The sequence below is a fragment of the Castor canadensis genome, chromosome 1 (genome assembly GCF_047511655.1).
Source record: "Castor canadensis chromosome 1, mCasCan1.hap1v2, whole genome shotgun sequence".
NCBI classification, from domain to species: domain Eukaryota; kingdom Metazoa; phylum Chordata; class Mammalia; order Rodentia; family Castoridae; genus Castor; species Castor canadensis.
The window spans coordinates 135083321-135110321 of record NC_133386.1 but is presented as its reverse complement, the minus strand read 5'-3'; the positions used below and the strand labels follow the sequence as shown (position 1 = coordinate 135110321).

Sequence of the window (27001 nt, the reverse complement as noted above, 5' to 3'; positions counted from 1 at the left end):
CCTTGTGTGTGTTTGGGTGTATTTCTGTTGTTTTAGTGTAGAGTGATTGTGTCAGGGATTGCAGGGTGTTGGTGTTGTGTAAAGTTGGTATAGTAGGTTGGTCAGCAGGTGGTAAGTGTGTAGGAGGGAGGAGTAGTCTGTTGACAGGTTGGAGAGAATGGAAGGGGAAGGTGGGTGCAAGGGGAGAGAGTGTATGAGGAGCAGAAAGAGTAGTGGGCAGGATAGCAATGGATTTTAGCACAGGAGAAGGAAGGAGATTGAAGGCATTGAGAGTAGGAATGAGAAGATGGTAATAGTAAAATTGATAATATAGAAAGAAAAAAAGGAAATAGGATTAAATCTAAAAATAAAAAACCCACAGTAATAAAACAAATGAACAAGAACTGGAAAAAAAAACATAAAAAAACCCACCTGGTTCAGGAATAATAGAATTCCAGTCTTAGTTTAAGTTCTGAAGTTATTCCTCCAGCACATTCACTCCTGATATTGGCATATAAACAGAAGTTTTGATGTGGTCAAACCAAGTAATTGGCTTGTGAGTAGTGTTTTTTCTTCTGTCTACAAGTTTAATTGAAATTGTGAGGTGAGGTACCTTTGTCAGATCATGCACAGGTAGTCAGAGCTATTGTTTACATCAGCTAGTAGCTGTGTTATTCTTCAGCTGCAGCCTTTGGTCAGCTCCTCCCCCACTGAGGTAGGGCATTTCAATTTTGAGTGCTGCCCTCTGGTTCAGGAGATCAGTTCTGCATTCCACTACCTGCCCTCCTTTGGGAGGTGGCTTATCACTGTGTTTGTTTACTGAGAGTTGAGCACTGGGGGTTTATTTCTTTGCCCCACCCCCTTTCTCTGGGGCAGGTTCAGTATGCAAACCACCTCACCACCCCCTCTGCTTCTGTGCTAGATTGCAGTCCACTGTTTGTTTTTCAGTTTTGTGGGGCAGTTCAATTTTGGGTGTTGCTTTTTGCTTCAGTAGATCAGCTCTGTAATCCACTACAGTCCTGCTTAGGGGAGTAGCTTATTGCCAACCTGCTCTCAGCCTTTGCTGCCTTTCCTGTGTTTGTTTACTGATAGTTTGGGGCTGAGTTTAGCTCCTTGCTCCTCCCTCTTTCTCTGTTGCAATTTCAGAGTTCCACCAACCACCCCCCCCAACCCACTGTCTGCATTTGATTATAGTTTGCTTTTATTCAGTTTTGTTGGGGGGGGTGGGATTAGTCTGCCCAGGGACTGTGCTAGTTTAGTTTATGTTATCAGGGGTGGATAGGGGATTCCTGCTTGATGTGTGTGTTGCTCACTTGTTTGTTCTGTCAACTGATGCACAGGATGATTTGGAGCCAGCAGGTTGGAGGGGAGGAGCGAGTGGTAGCAGTGGGAAATGGGGCTAAATTTTCTCAGTGTAACATGGCATGGGGAGGCTTTCCATAGGCTAGGGCTTCATTACACCAAAGTTCGATTCTTGTTGATACATTATTTCAGCTTGATGGAGGAAGGAGAAGAGAAGGAAAGAAAGAAGTAAGGAATAAGAAAAAAAATTACTGTGGGGAAGAAGGGTTTCCCTAGTGCTGGTTACATATCTCTGTTTTTGCAAACAGTGTTTGGTGGGCTTCTTGATATATCTTCAGTTTAATTTCCTTTCCCCTTCACACCTCCTGTTGATTACTCCAGACAAGACCATCTCCCTTTCACATCTGTGTCCTATTACTATTAGTATTATTATCATCATCATAAACATCATTTTAGATCTAATTTCTAAAAATGACTAAGTACATGTGATACTTGGCTTTTTGAGCTTGTCTTATGTTTTCTAAGAATTTCACCATCAATTTGTTAGTCATGTTTTTTAAATTTTTATTTTGTATATTTTTATAATTTCCTTCTCATTTTTGAGAAAACATTCTCATTTTTGTATAATTGTATACAAAAATCTAGTTTGGTCAAAAATTTTATAATAACCAGGATTGAGTAATAAAATTTGATTAATGCAGATCTCTCATTAGAAAATATTTAAGACAGAAAGTAATAGAGCAACCTCTTTATAGGTTTAAAGAGACAATAGCCTGTAGCTATAAAATGATTTATCTAATGAAGTTTTTCTATAAAACACAGACAAATTTGCAAAGAAGAAAAATAAGGGATCAACAGAAGAAAACCAATAGACAAAGTTAAAAAAATGTTCCAGCTAATTCCTAACCCATTAATGAGTATACTGAATGGTGAATAACTAAATATTACAATTAAAGCAAAAACAGATTATAAAGCAAAACACAAATATCTATCCTCTACACCAGACATACTTTAGATCTAGGGCAAATATAGCAATGTTGTAGGACTTAGGTTACATGACAAGGGGAGAACATATACAGGAGCTACAGGGTTAGATATAAAACCCAAAACATGAAGCATTTGATGTCCCACTCCAGAGCAATTAATACAGAAACCTTAAAGTGACAGAGGTCAACACAAGAGGATGAGGAACCAGTGTAGAGATCAGTTAAAGATGAATTAACCTGGGTTGTAACACACTTGTGCATGGAAGCAATGCTAGGAATCTCTCTGTATAGCCATCCTTATCTCAACTAGCAAAAATTCTGTCTTTCTTATTATTGCTTATTTGTACTCCTCAAAGAAACTGGAGAAAAGCGCAGAACAGATTCTGCCTGGAAGGGATGGGGGAGGGGGGTAGAAGGTGGCTATGGGAGCAGGAGGGAGAAGTGACCTAAACAATGTATGCACGTGTGAATAAGTGAATAATAATAAAAAAAAGGACCCCTGCCCCCTCAAAAGGTAAATGTTTTAGGAATAGAAAAAAATATGAATAGGAAAACTTTAACACAAAAATCATAGATATATAAAGCTGGAGTTACTATAGTAATGTCAGAAAACATGATATGTATCACCAGGATAAACATATGTATATCATTAATAGGAAAAAAACAGCTAATTGGAAGAAAAATCCTATACATTTTATTTACCCATTTGAGAGAAATGGGAAAAAGTAAAATGCATGTAATGTGGTTGGTTTCTAGAAGCTATAATTTGCCCTAGCAAGAGAATTCAACCTCAGACTTACATCCTTGAGGAACTAGATTCTACAAACAATGTGAGCTAAAGTGCAACATTTTTCCTGACAGCCTTCAGACAAGAAATTGGCCCTAAATGTACCCTTCTATTAATCAGCTTTTGATATTTTAAGAAAAGAAACTGACCACCCTGTATAGTGTTTAGGGACTTCAGAAACTCAGAAGATAAATTCATGCTATAATAACTTGCTGAATTTTTGATCATTTGTTTTGCAATATTAGAAAGCAATTCAATAATTTGAAATGCATGTAGTTTGATCATCACATTATAGAGATATATCTCTATAATTGATTATACTTGACTGGATATTCATTCTCTGTTTATCTGGGAATACCTAGAAGTATTAGACTTTTACTTATACTTATACTGATGATAAGATCAATGGGCTTTATGATACCCAGTGTACAGTCTAAAATATATCTGCTGACTCCAGTCACTTTATTTGTGATAAGCAAGTGTCCTGTTGGATTAAAACCTGAATTAGTTAACATACCAAGAGGAAGTACATGCCTCCTTATCTGCTTGTACTCTGAGTATTTGACAAATTCAAATTCTTTACACAGTCCATCTGCTTTCAAGCAAAAGTGCGACCTTGTATGTGGGCAGAAAAGGAAGTCTGTGAGTATCTTGGTGCCGATGGCTCTCGTGCCTCTGGTGTTTTCCTTCATATTTTCTTTATTTCACTGAATAGTATTTGTTTGGTTTTAAATAAAATCCTTTTGAGTACACTTTTTGTTGTGAAGTAAATTTCTTTGATTCAAACTATAACAAGTACAACTGTTTTTATTTTTCTTCAGGTTCATTATTGACAAATTAATAAGACAATTGATCAATGATTTTGAAATTTTCAGAGAAAATTTTTTTTGTTGGATTGTTTATGGTAGGACCTATATTCTTTCTAACTTGTTAGGTAAGTAGGGATTTCTTTATTGTTCCATGGTCTTCAGGGTCTGAGTTATAGAAAACATTTTATTTTTATAGTACTTTTGGCATTTTACTTATATTGTAATATGCAGATACTCTTTTCTGGTCATGTCTTCTGGGTGTCCATATCCTTCTACACATTGATAGGTTTGTGCTATAATTTCATTGAATAAGTTTTCTGTGCCTTAGTTTCTATCTCAATCCTTTCTTATATTTCGTGATTCTTAGTGCTGTCTGTTGATCATGTCCCAGAGATCTTGACAATGATAGTCATGATTGCTTATTTTTTCTTTATTCCTATCTAAGTGAAATAATGCTTCAACCTTGTTCTCAATCTCTGATATTTTGTTTTACATAATCTCCTCTAATTGTAATGCCTTCCATTGCATTTTTTTTATTGTTTGAGTTTAATTTCCAAGTTTTCCTGTCTTATAGTTCTAGAATCTCAATTTGCTTGCTGAATTTCTCATCCACACTTCTAAATTTCTTGTGGACATCCCTTATGTGTTTGTTTGGATCACTTTGAGATCATTGGTGAATTTTGAAACTAGAATTTGCACTCTTTGTCCAGCATTTCAACAATTTCAGAATTGTGGATACAATAATTGCAGAGTTGTGAAATTTTGAAGAAGTCATATTGTTTTTTTCATATTTCTTCTGTTTCTGCTTTGTGACTTTTTCATATATTGGGGTGGAAGGCCCTTTAAACATTTCCTATATTAGTGTCGTGGCTGCCCTCAAAATTGCTTCTGTCAGATTAGCACAAGGACCATGTGGGACAATCCATCACATCAGAGATGGTCTCCCACATCTGATATTGGCAACTACCACAAAATTTTGTTTCACTTCAATGCACTGAAACCTCATTTATTCTCCTTGAACCCTTCCTACAGCCTTTTTTGCTTTATCTTATATTACAGACATGGTCTAGTGCTTTTACCAATGAAAGACTTTGTATGATCCTCTGACCCTTATCTCCTCCACTAGGATTGCAGGAATGCATTACAAGGTCCTCAACTTGTCTCTTTCTTAATAGAGAAACTAATGCTGAATGCTTGCTGCAGCAATTTTCCCAGGGGTGATCAGCTAGCTATCTATTGGCAGGTTGACAATATTGAGCCTGTCCCATCATGTAGGACGCAGCACTTTTTTTTTAGTAGAATAAACATCAATTTTGCTAAAACATGCTCTTCTCACAACCTATCTTTTTCTATATTTCTTATATATATAGAAAGATAAGAAAGAAAGGCCTTCTCAGTTCCTACATCACTCAATTTTACATGCAATAGCTTGAATTTGTCCAAGTTCTGCCTTGAATTTTTTTGTGAAATCATGCTCACTCTATTTTTCTTTCATTTTTTATTGTCCAATTACTAATCATTTCAATTAGATTTCATTAGTTTCTAATAATTACTATCTCTAAAATTAGCAGTGATTTTTCCCATGCTTGTTTTGTTCTTACTTAGGCTTATCATTTGAGTTATTAACATATGCTAAGGCTCCCTGTTTCTAGGCAGGATGTAGTATCATACTTTCCAGTTTTGGAGAGAGAGAGAGAGAGAGAGAGAGAGATTATCTTATTCATTTATACACAAGATATTTTCATGGAAGGTATAATCACTTTACCATTCTTTTTTTAACCAAAAGTCCTGACCAATCATGGTTTCTCTGAATTCTTTTTTTGTTTTGCTTTTTTTTTCTATTTTTTCCTTTTTTTTTTTTTTCGGTGCTGGGGACCGAACTCAGGGCCTTACACTTGCCAGGCAAGCGCTCTTCCACTGAGCTAAATCCCCAACCCTGGTTTCTCTGAATTCTTTTGCCTATTCTATTGTGTGTGTTTCATTTCATGCCTTGGCTACTTGCATTATAAAAATGGATGTCACAAATATGTGGCAATAAAAAATATGATTTCTGGTAATTGATATAACAATGCCTTACTAAAATTCTCTCAATTAAATGAGCCTTGTCAAAAGTTCTTTTAAGAATGGTTATTTTGTACAAAATAATATATGGAATTACTATTGCATGTTTTTTTATTTAGTGACAAATTCTTTGCTCATAACTTAAGACCGATTTGTTTCTCAATATTACAAATGGAATTTACTTTGGAAATAGTTATCATTGTAGAGACAAATAAGAGACAGAGGTAACAATACATATTAATTGAATGTTTATTATAGACATGGAAAAACAAGACCTGAAAACACAACTCATGTTTTATTCAAAAGAATTATTTATATAATAATTTTTTTAGTGCCATTATCATATCTTTATTCCTTAGACTATATATCATGCAGTTGAGCATGGGAGTTACAATAGTATAGAACAGAGAAAGCACTTTTTCTGTGTCCAGTGAATGACTAGACTTGGGTCTTAAATATATAATAATGCCTGGTCCAAAGAATAACGCCACAACAGCAAGATGAGATGAACAGGTGGAAGAGATTTTGGCCCGACTTGTGGTTGATGACAATTTGAGAACTGTAGAGATGATTTTGCTATAAGATATAAGTATTAACAGAAAAGGAACTAAGACAAACAACACAGCAAGTATATAGACCATCATCTTATTCACAAAGATTTCTCCACAAGCAAGATTGAGTATTGGGGGTATATCACAGAAGAAGTGGTTGATTTGGTTGGAAGCACAGAATGACAGTGAGAAAATCTGGAAGGTCTGTCCTATCTGGACTGGAATTCCACTGATCCAGGAGCCAGTCACCAGCTGGGTACAAACCTTGTGATTCATGAGTGAAGAATAGTTCAGAGGGTAACAAATGACCACATAGTGGTCATAGGACATCACAGCCAAAAGAAAACACTTTGTGGCTCCCAGTATAAGAACAAAGCACATTTGTGTAGCACAGGCAACTAAAGAGATGCTTCTTCTTTAAGTGCCAAGATTCACAAGCATTCTGGGGAGAGTAACTGACACATAACAGATTTCCAAAAAGGAAAAATTGCCAAGGAAATAATACATGGGGGTGTGGAGAGTGGGCTCTATTTTTGTTATTAATAATATGGTGCCATGTCCCAACAGGATAATGATATAGATGGCAAGGAACAATCCAAATAAAAACCACTGGAGGTGAGAAACGTCAGAAAATCCCGAAAGAACAAATTCCATCACTTCTGTTCTATTTTCTTCTGCTGGATTTTGGTGTTGATTCATCTGTGGAGAGGGCATACTTATTAATTACTTTATAAAAATATTAATTTATTTACCATGCCATTTAGTTAGTTAGTTAGTTAGTTTTTAAAGACAATTTCTTTCTATGTAGCTCAGATGGTCCTCAAATTTATAATCTTCATACCTCAGCCTCCTAAGTGCTGGGATTATAAACATGAAACACCATACCTTGCTGTAAGACAACACTTAACATATGTTTTTCACTTTACCTTTAGGAACAAGAGCCTGTTCTCAAAATGTATCAGGTCATCCAGAACAATTTTCATGATCCCTACAATTATTTCCAAAGGAAGAATAATTTGGACTGGATGCAGTATCTCATGCTAGTAATCTCAGCTACTCTGGAGGAGTAGATTGGAAGGACCATGGTTCTAGGCCAGCTGAGCCAAAAAGTCAACAAGATACCATCTCCACCAGTAAGCTGGGCATGGCTCAGTTTGCCTATAATCTCAGCTATGTGGAAGCTTAAGTAAGAAAATTACAGTCCAGGTCAGTAGGGAAAAAAAATGCTAGATCCTACCTAAAAAGTAACTAAAGCCAACATGGCTGGATGCATGAATCAAGTGGTAGACTGCCTGCCTAGCAAATGTGAAACATTGAATTCAAATGCCAGTAACTCAAAAAATGAAAAAAAGAATGCTACTACTTGGTATTTTATATGTTCTTATGTTAGATCTTATAGATTTTCACTGTATACTTTCTCTGAAATTCTTTTTTTAAAGTTTTTGGTGGTGTTCAAACTCAGGACCACACACTTATTAGGTGGGTGCCCTACTTCTAGAGCCACTCTGCCAGCCCTGCTTTGTGTCGGGTGTTTTTCAAAATAGGGTCTCATGAACTATTTATCCAGGTTAGTTTCAAACCTCAATCCTCCTGATCTCTGTTTCCTGAGTAGCTAGGATTACAGATGTGAGCCACTGGCACCTAGCTCTGAAATTCCCTTAGAACATTCCAGAATGTTTTCTGTCAACAGACCAGGATAAGCCAAACCATCCTCATTACAGACACTGAGCAATTGGCACCTACTGAGGAGAAATCCACAATTTCATTGTCTTATTACTTCAGTCGTAAAGGACTACGTTGTTTGACAATCCTATTGTGCTTCTCTGAATTTCTTTTTTTTTGCATCTGGCAGGAGAAGAATTCAAGTAAGACGCAAAGATTTAGTAAAAGTAACAGTAAAGTTTATTAGGAGAGGAACTGCAGGGGGGAGAAAAGAGAGAAGCATTTCCTGTTCCCCTCGCAGGAAATGGGAGCAAAGACTCCTCTGAATTTCTTTATCATGCTTTAGTAGCACTATATCAGACTTCCTTCACACATATATTTGTTTAAAAAAATTAACTAATACATAAAAACATAAAAATTGTAATATAACATGTTCTGTGTTATATTTTGACCAATGTATTCATTGCATAATGTTTAAATCTAGTTAAACAGTTCTTTCCTTGCACATTTATAATTTCTGCATGATGAAAAATTTCAAATCTTTTCTTCTAGCTTTTGGAAATATGACATATGTTTATTTATTTTATTACAGTTCCTCACTTCTTCCTATTCTTCATTTGACCATAACTGTCTTCATTATGCAGTTCATAATTATAGGCATTTAAAAAATAAAAAATATATTTCATTGAGAGAACAGCAAAACTATCTTTCAGTATTATATTAAGTGAACTGCATAAGAAGATTTTAATCAGTAAAATTAGCCTGGGATCATGGATTAGACAGAAAGTATAACAGGGCAGTGATTTATGACTGCTATGTGGATGTTAGTAATCCTGCACACACACTGTGCATATATGTGGATCTACACAGAGACAGACACACACACATATGCATTTAATTTTAACTCTGTGTACACACTGTGATCTCTGCTATTCCTAACAAACCAGCCTCTGAGATAACCATTTCTAACTTTAATTTTTATTTAGAAATAGAGTTATTAAAACTCATAATGACAATTTGAGAATTTGCATATAGGTCTTATGATTGCAAGTTAGTGTGAATTTTATTTCATTGAAATTCAGTTTTAATCTTAACTGTCATTTATCTACCAGATAATAAATAACTATGTAATTTTCTAAGGTTCAGTATTTATGAAAAATAAATAACATTGCAAAATATCTCAGACAATTTTCAAGGTGAATATTCTCTAGTTATATTTCCTCAATTATAGTTAGTAAACTACATAGATATGACACTATGTTAATAAATTTTTACTCCTCAGATTTGAAACACATGTCTGATATTTAGTGGAGTTATTGATTTACTTTGTTGACAAATTGCTTTCTTTGATTCTTTCTGTTTATTATTGCCAGGACTATTGCAAATCAAGCGGGACTCCTTTGGTAAAACTTTTAATGGTTCTCCTTCATTCCTGGGCTGATTTGTACTTGTGTACTCCTGAAAATGAATGCGTGAGATATGGCACCCAAGTTTTCTCATGGCTCATCACTAATCCCACTCATGCCTTTTGTTTCTCCAACCTAGTAATCTGTACCTTCTTTACCAAACATAGTGTAAGGACAGGTTCACAGAAGTAGGACAGAGTCTTATCAAGATGGACTGAGATTGAATCAGAATTGCACTTTACACTCGTGTTACTTGTTAAAAGCTCCTTGCCATAGTTTACTCACCTACACAATAGGCTAACGATTTTGACAATACTTAGGATTATTATGTGAATTAATTACATTAATACATGTAAGACAACTTAAAGAAATCATAACATTTAAAAAACTTTATTTACATTGTAGTTGTTACTTTTTAAATTGCCTTATATTCTAGGGAATTTACTCATTGATTTAGGCAACATGAAAATGTATTTCTCTAGTTTACTTTTCCTTTGTATGGCATATTTATTGTGAAAATTGAGTATGATCTTCATGCAATAATTGAAAATTATGAAATTCTCAGGCTTCCAAATCTCCAGATGGAAGATGCATTAAGTTTTTTTGGCAGTATGGGGGATTGAACTCAGGGCCTCATGCTTACTAGACAAACACTCTACCACTTGAGCAATGCCTCCAGAACTTCTTGTCTTAGTTTGTTTTTGATAGGGTCTTCCACTTTTGGTTGAATCAGCATCAGATCTTGATCCTTCTGTCTTGACCTACTGAGTTGTTGGGATTGTAGTTGCACACCCCCTGGTTTCTCCATGAATTCATTGTATATTTTTCAAATGGTACTGTGATTTGAACTCAGGGCCTCACAGTTGGGAGGCAGGTGTTCCACTACTTGAGCCATACATCTAGAACATTTTTTGCATTCGTTATTTTTTTTTCAAGTAGGGTCTTGTTTTACCCTGGCCCAACCTCAGATCATAACCTTTCTACAAAAGGCCTCCTGAGTAGCTGGGACCACAGGCATGTACCACCATCCCTGGCTCATTGACTGAGATAGGATCTTGCTAACTTTTTACTTGGGCTGGTCTTGAATTGCAATCCTCTTGATCTCATCCTCCCTAAGCAGCTGAAATTAAAAGCAGGAACCATTGCTCACTGCCAATTGTAATTTTGTTTATTTTATTTATGTATCCTGTGGTCCTAATACCAGGAGTAAAAATCACTTTTCAGCCTATCGTGTTGAGATTTAACTGAACTTTTTGGAATGGATTTTATTTCACTATTACTACATTGCCTGAGAGATAAGGAATATGATTATTTTACCATAGCAAAACAGTATAGATTCTAGAAAATGACCAAACACTTTATTTGGTGCTAAATATTTGATTCAGAAATGAAACTATTGAAATGAAATGTCAGTTTTCAAAGGAGAGAATAATTAACACAAAGGAAAACAAAAATGTAGTCGTTATCGCTTTTGGCAATGCAATATTTAATAAAAATAACTTTACCTTTAATAAAATAGTTTCTAGTGCTAAATAAAGTACAGTTATGGTTGTACATATTTAAATATCTTAAATTAAATCCATGTCATTTGTGTGTATTTTACTCATGAGCAGAAGAAGGCAGAAAGAGCATAAATTTACTCAATATATTATAATAAAATTATCTGCATTATTCTTCCTTTTGTAGATATTTAAGTTCTTCTTAATTAAAGGTAGGAAGACTTAATACTCTGATATTTATATTTTAAATTCAAGTCTATATTCCCTGAAAACTCCATGGGATTAAGAGAAAGAAAAATAATAATTCTCCTTTACCATATATTGGAGGCTATCTAAGCTTTAGTTCTGTGTGTATACTTGTTATGCATTAACCACATAAATCCTTAAATAAATTTTATAAAAAATTTGAACTTAAAACTTTTATTACACAAAGACATTATCTGTGTAAATGAATATTTTTCTTTAAAAGAAACATTCACTGTATGACTCAATAGGTACAAACTTATTCCATGGACTGCTTCACTTTAAATCAACTAAAATGAAACCAAGCTTGCATACATAAATATGACACTTGTTCAAAATATTGGCTCAAAATTACATGTTCCTACAGTACTGTGCTTAAAAACACATACTTTTCTATATTTCAAAATGATTTTATATTGGTGCTTATTATTGCTATGACTTCATTGTAAATTATACAAAAATAAAATAAGCATAGAAGAACTATTTTAGTAGAATAATGCTTTGAAATATATTCAGATATATTACGAACAAAAGGCAGATATTAATATAAAATAATTATTTACCTTTAGTGTATATGTTACTGTTGATTTTTCTCACTGCAGCAGCTTTCAATATTTAGATGTTAAATTATCTTATTTGAAACCACTTATATCATCAAAGATCCCCAGTCTAATTTTAAGATATTCTGTTCTTCAAAAACGTAAAGTGCTCTTTAAATAAAAATAGTTCTGTCTACCCCAGGGATCTCTTCCATTCACACATTGAAATTTCTAATTAAAATTACCTCCTTAAAACTGCTCTTTTGCCTTTTTCATGTAGCACAGATAACTCCTACAGTACACTGAATATAATATCTTCAGGCTCTCTGTGGAAAAACTGAAACACATGTTTTATTTCTTAGATATGATAGGTTACTGAATAGTACTGTTTGGATCATCTAAAATTATCATCTTGACAATTATTACCTCAAATGACAGAATCTATGGAAAATCCCATTTGTATAAATTGGACCATTAAACATGTGTTTCTGTTTTGCCATTTATTTTTCTAAATAATTCCCTGACCCATAGTCAAAGGCTAGCTTGTGTTATAAGTGTAATAAACTCTTACAATAAACTTCACCTAGGATAAAATGAGAATTTAGAATAAATCAAGCTGACATGATGCCAAGGGCATCATGTATACCTAGAAGTATAAAAAAAGGATTTTATACTTCTAGGCTTCAGTTCCATAAATGACCATTGTTTTGAGCACTTGAGTCCAGATTTCTCAGATCACTAACAAGACATTGCTTCATATTGTTCATTAAAGAGTGATTTGAATGGTGTGTTTTTTGTTTTTCTTTGGTGATACTGGGATTTGAACTTAGGGTCTCATACTTGCTAGGCAGGTGCTTTACCACTTGAGCCACTGCACCAGCCCTATAAGGGGTTTTTTGTTTGGTTGGTTTTTGTTTTTTTTTTCTTAAGACTGGAATTTGAACTCCGGGCTTCGCACTTGCAAAGCAGACACTTTACCATTTGATATATGATACATTGTGAGAAGTTTGTTTTTAAGCTTTCTTTTTTTTTATTGTTCTGCACGATCGGGGTACATTGTGGCATTTACAAAAGATTTAAGAACTTGTACCCCAGTACAGCAATAATAAAAAATACTGACTTGCAATGATTTTGATTAATACTAGAATAAATTTCCATAAGATGACCTATAATACTGTGAAAACAATTAGGAAAGCATATTGCCACATTCAGAAGCCATGAGCCAGAGATTATGGAAAGACAGTTAGGAGCAGGTAATGAAGACTCATGTAGCAACCAGTGGACAGGGCACAGAATGGTAGTAAAATGCCAGCCAAGAATGAACTATTGCAAGTGCATGGCCAAGAAAGCACTAAGCAAGAAAGGATATCACAGCTTCAATGTAAACACAGTGTAGTATTGACATGGACAAAAATATTCTGATGTCATAGAAAAAAATCAAGAGTAAAGCTTCCAATACAAATCCATATTGTATAATAAATGTAGCATACCAAGCATACCAAATGGATGACATGTGAATATTTTAAATATCTGTGATTGACACACCTCAGTAGTCTCTGAGGAAAAACTAGCTCATAGTACAACAGGAAAAAATTAAATGATTTAAAGAGAAGTATTTTAAATGTGAAATGATGAAATAAATTAATGAAAAGTTATATAATTTAAAAAAGGAAGATTAATATTACTATTACTCAAATTTGTGAAAACAAAATAGAAAAAATTTTTTAAAACTACCAAATTAAATAAATCTGTATGGTGAAAAGAAACAAATTCCAAAAGTAAAGATAAATAGTACTGAAAAAATGTGAAAAATATAAATAATGTCTTCAAATGAAGAGCTATTTGTCATTATCAATAATGCTTCAAATATCAGTAAAGATCCAAACCACAAATATTAAAATGGACCAAATACTTTTTGTTCACAGAAAAGTGTAGAAAATCATCCCTGAAATGTTAGGACAGATACCTCATTCATAAAAAAAAAAAAGTGAACATTCATAAAATTCAAGAAAATCCAAACATTGTCCTTTGCATTATATGCATTTTACATCTGTATAAATATCTGCCATCACTGATCACTACCACAGCTGTGTTTTCTCTTTGACTCAATCCACACATTGCACATATGCAGTAACATATTAAACATTACTTGTACTGCACAAGAGTAAACTGTTTGAGCCCATGTGGGCTGGCTCTCTGTCTTAGTCTTCATTTAGATATTTTCATGTATTTTTTTTTTCAGTTCCAGAGAAAATGGATGCCTCTCAGTGGGAATTTAATAATTTATTCAGTTATTTCTTTCCTTTTTCCTTTCCTTCCTTCCTTCTGTCCTTTTCTCCTCCATCTCCTCCTCCTCCTCCTCTTCCCCTTTCCTTCCTTCAGTCCTTCTTCCCTCCCTCGTTCATTCCCTCCCTCCCTTACTTCCCTTATTTTCTTTTGATTTTTTGAGACAAGATCTTACTCTGTAGTTCAGGCTGGCCTTGAACTGGTAATTCTCCTTCCTCTGCCTCACTACTGCTGAAATTACAGGCTTGTACCACCACAATCATCTTATTCAGGTTTTTCTATCACTTGCAGCAAGAATACTAAATTTTTATGACCCAGTATTTCTTAATTAGAAACAGAATTTTTTTGTTGGAAATTATACATGATTAGGTTTTTAATATGTCCATTAATAGAAAGAAGGTAAAAACAATTCACAGCACCAACTATTAGGGATCATTTCTTCTTTCTTATTTTTTGCACTTCTGTATTTAATTAAATTAGAACATTTATTAAATGACCATCTTTTGTACAGTATTCTTTAGTGCTACACTTTCCACCTTCTAGTTTGTCCAAATGTTGGATGTGTGGTGGGTTCTACATGTGATACTTGTCCCTTTAACTATAGCTGAATCATAGTATGATATGTGAATATGTAAAGCATTAAAGAACGGCCAGATGTCCTGTAAACTTATCCCTCCCGATTTATTCTTCTTCACTAGTACTTTGCTGATTGTCGGCCACCTTCCTTTCTACTATTTAGACTCAGTCTGATATGTGCACATGCACACACAGATGAGATCTGATTCTATTTTTACATGGTACATGTTAGGGGAAATTGACATCTATTCAACATTGAATTCTCTAGTTCAATTATATGGAAGTGTGTTTACTTTCTCTAGTTTCTTGTTTTATAATTTATTGAAGAAAAGGCATAAACATAATAAGGAAAACAAAGTGTTTTTGCTAGTTAAGGATAGTTATGCAGAGAGATTCCTAACACTGCTTTCATGTACACATGTTATGACTCATGTTGACTCAACTCTAACTGATGCTTACACTGGTTCCAGATCCCATTCTCATGATAACCTCTGTCGCTTTAAGGTTTCTGTATTAGCTCCTCTGGAGTGGGGACATCAAACTCTTTCATGTTTTGGATTTTCTAATTATTCCTATATCTGCCGTATATGCTCTCCCCTTGTCTTTAATTTGTTTTAATAGCTTTTTTTATAACCCAGGCTGGTCTCAAACATGATCCTCCTGCCTCAGTCTCTCAACTGGGGACTATAGACATGTACACCTTGCCCAATTTGTATGTTTTAAATCTTCCCTAGGTGAGTTATAATACATAATGAAATATAAATTCTATACTGTATTATTTCAAGAATAGTATAAGACAACAATACATGTGAGCTTAGTATAATTTCATTATTTGGTGTTTCATTTTTTTCCATTCCTGGGTTCAATATACAGATGCAAAATTCATGGATATGGTATGCTGACTGTGTTTGAATATCATATTGTGTTGCTTTCTTTTATACGGAAATGAATTGATTTTTGTGTATTTGCTTTGTATCCAGCAAACAAGTTATGCTGATTCATTAACTAACAATTTCACTGTAGATTCTTGAATACTTTCTATACCATCTGCCAATAGACTGATTTCTTAATGTCAAACATAATTTCCTTTCTAATAATGCATAATTTAATATCTCTAGTAAACTGGTGGGTAAGATTACCTTATATTTCCCAATGGTAAGCCCATAATCAAATTCTGAATTTTATTTGCAATAGTATTTTAACTATCTCATGATTGCTTTAGCCAATATAGGATGTGTCTCTCACTTCTATATCATGTGCTTATAGTTACTATTATTTGTTAAGAAACTTCTCTTTTTTTTGACTTGCATAACAGAAATTTATTTTCTCAAATAAACTTCTCTTCAAAACCACATTCCTGTTTGATTTATCTATAAAGAAAACAGTCTTTGTTACAGGGCACAATGTCACTAAGTTTCAAAATCCTCCTTTATCCTAGCATGTAACACATGTTTAATAAATGTGTCTGATTTCTTGCTTGATTAATAAATAACAATATGAAATAAAATGAAATTCACATGATTTTAAGAGTTCCACATTGTCCATTTAATCTCAGTTCACTTGTCCATTTGGTTATTATCTTTTTAATAATATATGTGACATGAGCTTTTGGAAGCCAATACTGAACATTATAAATTATTATTAATTGCTTTTGTTAGGCAATTATTTGAGAGCAAAAGTGGAAACTATTTGTTATAGATAGCACATATTAAAGTATGTCCTTTTTTGAATCATCAGACAAGATGTCATAGGATGCATGAAATAAAATGTGATCTCTTAAAATGATACTAGGTTATCTGTATTATTTACTTTATATAATATTGCCAAATTTACATCATACTCAATGCATTTGAAAGTGTGTTTACATGTCAGATGATTCAGCCATTAAGTTAAATGACTCAGTGAATTCCTTATAGATTTATTCATTTTAACTAGTTATTCATTTTGTTTATTTTTTTGTTCCGTGTTTGCCAGGCAAGTTTTCTACTGATTTAGCCATGCCCCATGCCCTTTTTGCTTTAATTATTTTTTCATATAGGATTTGACTTTTTGCCTAGAGACAGCCTTGGGCTGTGATCCTTCTATCTACACCTCTAGCAGAGCAAGGATTTCAACTGTGAACCACCACAGTTTGTTGATGTGCAGTCTCACAAATGTTGCCCAGGCTGAACTCAAACCACGATGCTCCAGATCTCCACTCCCAAGTATCTGTGAGTACAGGTGTGAGCCACCTTACCTGCCACCATTATTGCTTAGTTTGTATTGTAACGTGTTCATAATTCATCACTTCTAAAACCTAAACTATGTTTCACTCACTTTTACTTAATTTTGATTCAGAAAACTTTATTTCTATATCTTTTTGAGTCTGCTCAATAATTTCCCATAAATCTAGGACTGTGTTTTCTCTTTCTATTTTTAGGCTTACAGAATATAACAGAGTTTGAACACATAAAACATTTATTAGTAATAATTTGGGATTTAATTTAATTTAAACACAATATGTGAACATGATTCACAAAAGGAGGTGCAGAAATTGTGCTGAAAATGTCTAAAGTCATATGCAACCAAAAAGTATGATATGCCAATATGAAGAAATAAAATAATTTCTAGATAATTGTTATAGAAAAATAAATTACACCAGGATATTTCATTGTAATAGTTATTTCACATTATGTGTATGATGTCAACTGAATATTATTTTATCCTAAAAAGGTCAGAATCACTGTGTACTGTACATGAATCTTCCAATTTTGTATTTTCTCTCAAATTAAGTCATTTGTCAAATACCTCAACAAACACAAAATGTTGCTTGAAATATTGCTTGAAATATTTGGCCCAATTTTAGAGATTAAGTGAACCATTTTATAGCAACACATGGTGGTTCATGCACAATCCCAGTGACTTGGAAGTAGAGGAAGGAGGGTCATAAATTTAACGCCAGCTCTCAAAGATAGCAAGAACATATCTCAAAACCAAAATGAAAGCAGAAGGACTGAGGGCATAGCTCAACTTCGAGTGGTAGAACACAAAAATCTCAGTAACACAAAGAAAAAAATCTGAGAGAAACAAATCAAAATTACTAGGGAGTATGTGTAAGTTACTATTCTAACTCTAAAATCAGTTTTAAGAAAATCACTTCTAGAAATTATGTATTGATTCAAAAACACCCTAAAATTTAGTTCCCTTTAATATGACATACATCTGGTTCTAGAGTGAGTTCAAGAAACATAGAATAGTATAAAGCCCTATTTTCCTTACAACATCTTATTCTAAATTTGTTTCAGTTATTTACCTCATAAATTATTATCACTAAATATGCTGAACTTATATAGAATTCTAAGGGCTTCAAAGTGATTAAATTTTATTTTTATTTTTATTTTTATCCATAATAAAGAAAGGAAAAAATCCAAATTTTGAGGCTTTGATGTAAATGAAAATTTTGACACTGAAAAGTTTTTTACATGTTCTGGGTTGGTAAAATCATGATTCTCAGAGTTTCATAGAGTTATAAACTATACAAATAAAAAACATACAGTGTAAAGTAATTCATACTTTCACAGGTAGGTGTATTCATTTCCTTCTTATAATAGTTGAAAAGCACATGTCAATGTATATACATAAAGCCCATGGATTTACTACACACACTTTTGTCAATTTGAAGTCAAAAGTAATAAATAAAAGAATTCAATACAAAAATTTTAAATTCCTTGTGTATATTACACAAGTCAGTGATACAGAGAAGCTTGCATTCATTCCTGCATATTATCAATTGTGTTTAAAATGTTTGAACTAAAAATAAAAAATAAAATGTTTGAACTGTTAAGTGTTTCATTGCTATTCATTTTGTGAAAATATGCTTCCCAAAAGCAAATGGTGCCCAACAAGCAAAGTAAAAGTTATTGTAATCTTGCCAAGCCATAAAAGAGCATATAATGTGCTTAATTTTTATGATAAACTAGGTGGCGTTATGGGAAAAATTAGTCAAGCATGCTCAGTGGAATATTATAATACAGTATCCTAAGCATTCAGGTTTTCCTCAACAGTGATGTCCTTGGATATCAGTATGGTATCCACAAGATTCAATAACCACCCAAAGATATATGCTTCTTCCAATACGTGCAACTTTTCCTAGATCTTGCACTAAACACTAGTATAGACCTTGCTATAAAAGTACCTTGCACATATCACTGAGGTCTAATATTTGTTGACTTTAATTACAGAGTTTATACATGTGAACCTTACTGAATTGCATAAGTTCTTTAAATCTGGTTATAGTAGTTAGAGTCAGAAATTCAGAGGTTCAGGTGAGGAGAAGTAGAAGTAGATACAGTGTATCAAAGTTGGTTTGCTTCTATGAGAAAAGAAGTATCTTATCTTGGAGTAGAAATCCAACCAAGAAATTGGACCTCTGACTACAGACTAAAGGAACTGGATTCTGCCAACAGTTCAATTGAGCTTGAAACAAATATTCTTCACCACTTCCTCTGCCCAAGTATCTGCCCAGCAGATACCTTGATTTTGGCCTTTGTGACCCTAAGAAATCAGCTACCTTTTGCTAGACTTATGAACTACAGAAACTGGGAAATGATGAAATTGCTGTTTCTAGGTTTTAGGTTGTTTGTTAAATAAAATTAGAAAAAAAAATAATTTTAATGTATTGAATTTATTCATTACCATTACTGATGCAGAGTTCATTTAAACATTTCCTGAAAAAGCTCTGTCATCATCCCTGGGCATGTCTAGACACCTAATTTGTTAAGTCTTTTTAAGACTAGTGAGATTTCTGACATTTATCTGTATAGGTTAGTAACCGTACTGCTGAGTTTGACAACTAGGCTTGGCAACATAGCCAAGGTAGATTATATCCCACCTTAACTCCACTTACACTTTGAGCCTTACAGATATCGAGCTTACTAGCATAATTCATCTACTTTCACCAAAGAGTACAGTCTTTTATGTGGGAAAAAAAGAGGACTAAGAATATACTGAGTGTCTCTAACCTTAATGTTGACATGTAATTTTTATCTCACTGAATTACATTTCCTTCCTTAAAAAAAAATTTTGTTTGATTACAAACAGTACATCCTGATAAGTCCTTTCAAACAATAAAACATAGGAAATGGTGTGAACATATTTAATTTTCCTTCAAGTTTCATAACAACACCTGTAGATGTATATATGAAAATGTGTTTGACCGATGATTCAGTAATTTTCAGAGATGCATACACTTTTTTAGTTGGATTAATATTTAAAGACCTACATTTTTTCTCTTACATAAGAAAAAAAGACAGTGAGGATTTCCGCAGTGGAGCTGCTCTAAATCATTGCCTAGCATGGGTGAGTAGAAGCAGAGCTATAGATGAACTATATCTTAGGGTATTTTGAGTCACAGTTTACTTCACATCTTATTTTGTTTGCATTGTAAAACTCTTAGAAAACATGGAACAGTACATATATGAATATATTCTTTACCAACATTATTTGTGTAAGAATAGATTTTATTGATACAGTATTTAAGTAAAACATAATAAATATTTTATATTTCGTAAATAAAAAACTGTCAAATTACTACCCAAAATGGCTCCAAGTAAAGAAGAAGGGTATTGCACATCAGCTGTTGCCAGGCAGTACACAAAACTTATTTTGCATTATTCAAATACAAAACCTAATGAGGGAATGGTTGACATGGCACATTATTTTGCTAGGTCTATCTTAACTAATTAGCAAACTGTGGAAAAATTTAAGCAATGCAAAACTTTTGGTCACAATTCTGTAATGTTAAAATCATGATGTCAGTAGGGCTTTGCCATTGCTGAAGAATTTTGTGAAATGTCGTTTCTTTCTACTTCTCCCTGTCCTTTGAACTGACCTTTAGTTTGTGCCTGAGTCACTTGAATGCTGAGTTTATAATGAAAATTTAAGAAACTTTTCATATGAAATGACCAGAAGCTACAGTGGAATGGTAGAGATTACCAGACAACAATGAGATCTGAGATATAGAGGAGTAAATACACTCAGGATTTGTACTTTTAAAAGAACCTGGACAGAGACAAAGGTGGAATTGTGAAATGCAAACAAAACAAAATGAAAAGCATAATAATCCTCAAAAATGGAAAATGAAAAAAACTAATCCCCTGACAGCATTATATTAGCGTCTTTGACTGTTTTTACTGACTATACTGAACTACAACATCTAACAGGATAATGCATGGGGAAATAAGAAGGCTAAAGAAATTCAACTTTGAATATTGATACTGATTATACGATATACATTAATCTTTCGTTGTGAAAACTTGGACTTTTTCATAAACTCACTGTTACAAATTTCTCTGTTAGAACTCCCCTTACTATGTATGACAGATTCTGGTAAGCTGTGTTTTCACTTTCATTTTATTCCAGGAATTTTTTTTCCTGAATCTTTTTTCTTTCAATTTTATTTTGTCAGTACTAGGGTTTGAATTCAGGCCCTCATGCCCTGTTAGACAGGAGCTCTAACACTTAAGCCATTCTGCCAGCCCTATTTCTAGGAGTATTTTAATTTCCCCTCCCCCTTGCCAAATTTCAACAATGACTGATTTATCATTCAAAAATGTACTTTTATTATTTATGTTTTTGCATAATTTTTTTGCTTCTACTTTTGATACCTAGTTTTAGTTCATTATGATCTGTTAAGATAAAAGAAATCATTTCTTTTGTAGTATTTGTTATGACTAGTTCTATGGCCTAAAAAGTGATATATTTTGGAAAATTTTTGATAGCTAAGAAGTGCATATTATGCAACTGCTGTATTGAAAATTCTGTAGGAAACTGTTAAGTTCATCTGATCTATAGCGCACCTTAACTCTGAAGTACTTTTGTTAATCTTTTGGTCTGTGTGGAATATTGAACTCTTTTACTTTTATGTTATCTGAACCTATCTATCCTTTCATGGCCCATAGCTTGTTTCATGAAATTGAGCATATTCACCAACATCTCTAGAATATATATTTACAAAGGTTATATTGTATTGACTGGCTCTTCCCTTTATTAGTATTTCTTCTAAATAATTTTGGTTTGAGTTCTACTCTGTCAGATATAAATACACAAACTTCAGCTTGCATTTGGATTTCATTTTCTTGGTATATTAAAACATTCTTTTACTTTCAGTCTGTTTGTGTATTTGCTAGTCAGGTATGTTTTTTGCACACAAAAAACAGTTGGATTCTTATTTTTAAAATCTAATCAGGTAATATTAATTCTTAAATTGCAGGTTTGATATCTTTTACATTTGGGGTTATTATTGAGAGTATACTGATTCTCTTAATTTCATTTTCATTTTAGGGAATTTTGTTTGTATGACTTGATTTCTCCTGGTTGATATGTTTATTCTTTATTTTTTTCATTCTTATTCATCTAGAAGTTTTCTGATTTGCTGACTGGAACATGCATGATTCTTTCTTACTTCTCACGTATTTATCTACTCCTGTCATGAAATTTATTATATTTCTGAGATCTCTTTTTTGTGACTTTCTTCCCTCTACTTTACGTCATATTCCTTTAAATAGTTTTGCAATGTTCACTTAATGGTCATGAATTGCTTTACCTTTTGCTCATCTTAGAAGGCCTTTATTTCTCCTTCAATTTTGAAGGACAATTTTGCCCTACATACTATCTTTTGTTGGCAGTTGTTCTCATGAAGAGTTTGAAATATACCGTCCCATAGTTTGTGGCTTTTAGGATTTCTGCTTAGAAGTCTGAGGTAATTCTGATGTGTATGCCTTTGTACATTTGTATTCTTGTCTTGCAGATTTCAATATCCTTTTTGTTTGTTGTTCTCTGCTTATGGCATTTTAACTACAATGGAGGGTGGACAGGTTCCTTTCTGCTCATGAATGCTTGGGCTTCTAAATGCATCCACAATTGAATATCTATATTTTCCCCTAGATTTGGGGAATTTTTGCTACAATTTCATTTAATAGACTTCCTATGCCTTTGGTTTCTAGCTTAACTCCTATTCCATGATTTTTTAGGTTGGTCTCTTGATAATGTTTAGTGAGTTCCTGAAATTTTGGTGATTGTTGTTAACATTTCTGTTCTTTATTGTTGCCTAAGCATGTTTCTTTGATCTTATTTTTTTCAATCCATGATATTCTTTATTCTGCTTTATCTAGTCTTGTTGCAATGCTCAATTTTTTCAGATTTTAATTCACAACATTCCTTTATTCTCAGAACCTCAAGATCTTTGCTAAATTTCTGATCCATATTACTGACTTTCTTGTCAAGGTGTTGGATTGATTTCCTTACTTCATTTATCTGTTTAAATCTTGTTTAAAGTCATTGACTGACTACTTCTAAAAGTAAATTGTTGAATTCTTTGCTTGGCATTTTAACCTTTTCACTATCACTATGTTTGTATTTTGTTATTGAGATGTTACTAGCTTTTGGGGGAATCATTTTTCCCTGAATTTTCATATTGTATTTGTTTCTGTGCTACAATTTATGCAGTTATTAGATTTGATACCACTTTCACTACCACACTGAAGAGATTTAGCAGAAAGGAATAATGAAATAAACAACTAAAAAACAAATCATATGTTTTGATGAAGAAATAATTATAAACCTCAATCAGATCATAAGGGAAAGGAACAAGGATACTTACAGAATAAACTAGGAATTAAAATATTATTGTATAGATATTAATAATTAAGTAATAAAAAGATAGAGAAGGGAAAAAGGATAAGATAAGAGGCACCAAATGACATGGAGAAAAGTATAGGACGTGAAGCTGTTGGAAATAATATTGTGAGAGAATACACTAAAATATGTCCAGAGAAAGACAAAACAATCAAAAAAGAAGATAAAATCACAAGAAAATAAAAATTACAAAAATTTAAAGAGAGAAAGAGACAGCAAAAACAGTTAATATTTCTTCCTCATTGAGGAGAATAGATTCCTCTCTTTTATTGAGTAGTTTTTGTTTGTTTGTTTGTTTTCTTCCTCAAGTTATACCAGAGAGGGTTGTGTGGTTTCTTGTTTTATTTCAATATCAAAATGCCCATCCAGCATTTTCAAAGCCCTGAGCCTATCATCACTACAGCAAGTACACAGAAAATGTTGTTTGCAACCTGAGCATGTTTCCCTTTTTGAGTCCTGGCAACTGGTAATTCCTAACCTCCCAGTTCAAGCCTGACTTGTTCCTCTCTCTTGTGAACTCTGGGATTGCTACCCACATAATTCATACAACTCACATATTGCTCAAGGTCATGCCTACAACCCTGAACTCACTCCCTACCTGACTTACACTAGATCACACCTCTGGCTTAGAGGGGTGCCATGCTTACAGCCATGCGCAACATGTATGTTGGTATGTCTGGTTGTGAATTCCATTTTCCACCCAATTGGTTTTGTGTCTGTAAATTTAAGTACAATTCCAAATAGTTTTGTGAGTCCACAAGGAATCTCAGAGTGGTCATTTGCTTAGCCAATGTGAGGGGTTGGGATTTGGAAATATAAAATTGCAATGTCTTCTAATACCAGTGGCTGAAACATTTGTCTTTAAAATTTCTCCTGAAATTGTTGTTATCAAGGTGAAGTCTGTGATTTGGAGACTTCCAAATTCTTTGTGTCCAGCAAGGAAGAATTCATTTCATGACATGTGGGTATAAATGGAGTTTATTAACAACAAGGGAAGGGAAATATAAAAGGTTGTATGGTGGGGCCAAGTGGAATTTGGAAGGAGAGAGACTGTGCTTTTCTTCTCCAATGCTTTTTAGACTTCCACTAACCTACAGGAAGTGAGGAACCGGGTGATTTCCATCCAATAATCAAGGAGAGGGGAGAAGCATAGGTGGTTCTTGGGCCAGTTGAAGGTGGTCCCTGAACTAGAGCATGGATAATGTGATATGTAATATTAAGTTTCTGAGCCCAAACTTTCCCTAATTTTAGCCTGCCTCAAAATGACTCCTAAGTGATTCAAGAAGTACCAATGGTCCCTTCTCTAGCATCTGCTTGCCTCATAGGCTACAGATATCCTACTACAAAATTTATTTTAATAGAATGATAACTGTTTTTACCCAGATTGTGTACCTGTGGGATCTCCTGAGGAGGGATTCTCTTTGGTGCTGAGCATCAAATGCAGGACATGATGGATGCCAGGCAAGATCTTTAATGATGAATGGATTAAAAAAATGTGGTTCAACAAAATTGGAGAACAAGAGGGTGGAACAGGTTCTGCCTGGAGGCTGGTTTGGGCATGGTTGCTCAAATAATATATACACATGTAAGTCAATGTAAAAGTGATAAAATAACATTTAAAAGAATAAAAAGAAAAAAGAAAGAAAATGTGGCACTTATACACAATGGAATTTTATTCATTAAGAAATGGAATTTTGTCATTCGCAAGTAAATGGATGGTGTTAGGAAAAATGTCGTTCACAAAGAAAGCTCACTAGAAAATCTCATGTCCAAGAGCTGGGTTAAATGACAGGCATGAGCTGCCTGGCTGACCTGGGAAAGAGCGCAGGAAGAGAGAGAGTCCAGGCCAGGCATGGCCTTTTATAGAAGAGGGAGGGTAATGGGTTGGCGCAGGTTCAGGGGTCCCTGATGGGGGTGGAGCTTGGGTGGAGCTTGTCTGGGAGCTGGGGAAATTTTGTTAAAGGGTGGGGCTGTTTATTGGAAATGGCTCCATTTTTCCAAGAGGTGAGACCTGAGGATAAAATGGCCTCTGATTTATAAAATGGCGGCATTATTTTTCTATCATTCCACCATTTTTTCTTTAATAATGATGAAGGTAGGGGCAGAGGATAAGGAAGTGGGGCAAAGTATTGGTCTTTTTAGCTGCATCCTGCTGGCAGGCAGTGTTGTATGGGACAGGATCCTAGGCCTCCTGTTTTGTCCTGGATGGAGCCTTCACCGTAGTTTTCTGGGCAGTTTTGGGGAGGTTGATATCCCCGGAGGTACAACTGGTTAAATTTTGATTAGCAATAGCAGACATATGGTCTAAAAGAAATCCTTGTATCGTCCTTATGATACAAGGGAGGAAGCTTAAGAATATGAGAGCAAGAAATATGGCATTAGGATGGGCATTAACCAGGAGAACCATTGTAAATGTTATTCCCTAGAGGACTCCAAGATTCCTCCAATTCCCTTCTCCATTTTTCTAATTGTTCCTGGAGTTACCTAATTTTATTTTTTACTACCCCTGACTGGTTAACATAGAAGCAGCACTCTTCTTGTAAAAATAGGGAAAGACCACCTTTCTCTGCAGTCAGCAAGTCAAGGCCTTGTCAGTTTTGGAGTACAACTGAGGCTAGGATGTCAAGTTGTTTTTGTAAGGTTACCGTTTGAAATCAGTTGATTAGAGAGTTTTGTATAGTAGTGGATAGACATTCCTATTCCTGCAGCCCGCGTTCCCATGGCAGCCATTATGCTCAGGGTAGCTAACAAAGGAATAGCCTGGATTGCTCTTTTAGAGCAAAGTCACATGGTGAGGGGAATGGGGATGTCCTGATCTTCTGTAATAATATCCATGTCAGGAACCAAAAATACCAGAGTGCAAATACCCTTCCAGGCTTGGGGTAAACAGGGGTATACACTCTGACCACATAGAAAGAGAGTCCCGGGAATGAGGGGGGCGGGCAGCAGATATTGTTTCTGGTTTTCTTGGCCACCCTAGTGGTGTGACATTTTTTTGTCACCAGGGAGCCTACCTCAACTATCCCTGAGGAACTCTGTAGGCAAAGAGGGGCTGGCTGGAAGAGGGGAACTGGGAAAAGAGTGGAGGTGGTGAGTCCTTTGGTGAAGGAATAGTTTAAGGTAAGGGGTGTGGAAATATTTATGGGGCTGGGTATAACCTGAGAAGGGCCAGTCCACTGAAACATCCAACAACCATGGGCTAGAGTAGGATTGGTGTGGTTGAGTAGTTGATGAGTGGTATTTATGACCTGGAGGAGAAGGGTTTCAGAAAGGGACAGCTTGTGTAAAGGATTTTTGAGAGGTTTTTTTGGTGGGAAAGAATAGGTTGTCAAGAACCTGAGGTACCTGGGTGTGGAGGACCTTCTTGTATGCCTGATCCTGGACTCCTTCTCCATCAGACATACCATAATGTGTGAGCTCAGTCCAGCACACTTATTGCCCATGATTCCCAAAGCAAATATAACCCAAATTGCTGCCTTTACTCCTTTCAGTCAGTGCAGTTTGCCCCACATTGTACATGGGGTAGCTGTACCATGGCAAGCCCTATGCTGGTAGGAATAAGATGAGGTGCAAGGGCAAGGTTTGGGGCTCACGAGGGTACAGGTCATAAGAAAAAAGAGAGCACAATGAGTAAGATGCACA

General features: G+C 34.5%; 1 pseudogene; it reads right to left on the bottom strand.

The window, feature by feature from the left end:
- Nucleotides 1–6232: 6232 nt before the first annotated feature.
- Nucleotides 6233–7174, bottom strand: LOC109678812 (olfactory receptor 10AG1-like; annotated as a pseudogene).
- Nucleotides 7175–27001: the final 19827 nt, after the last annotated feature.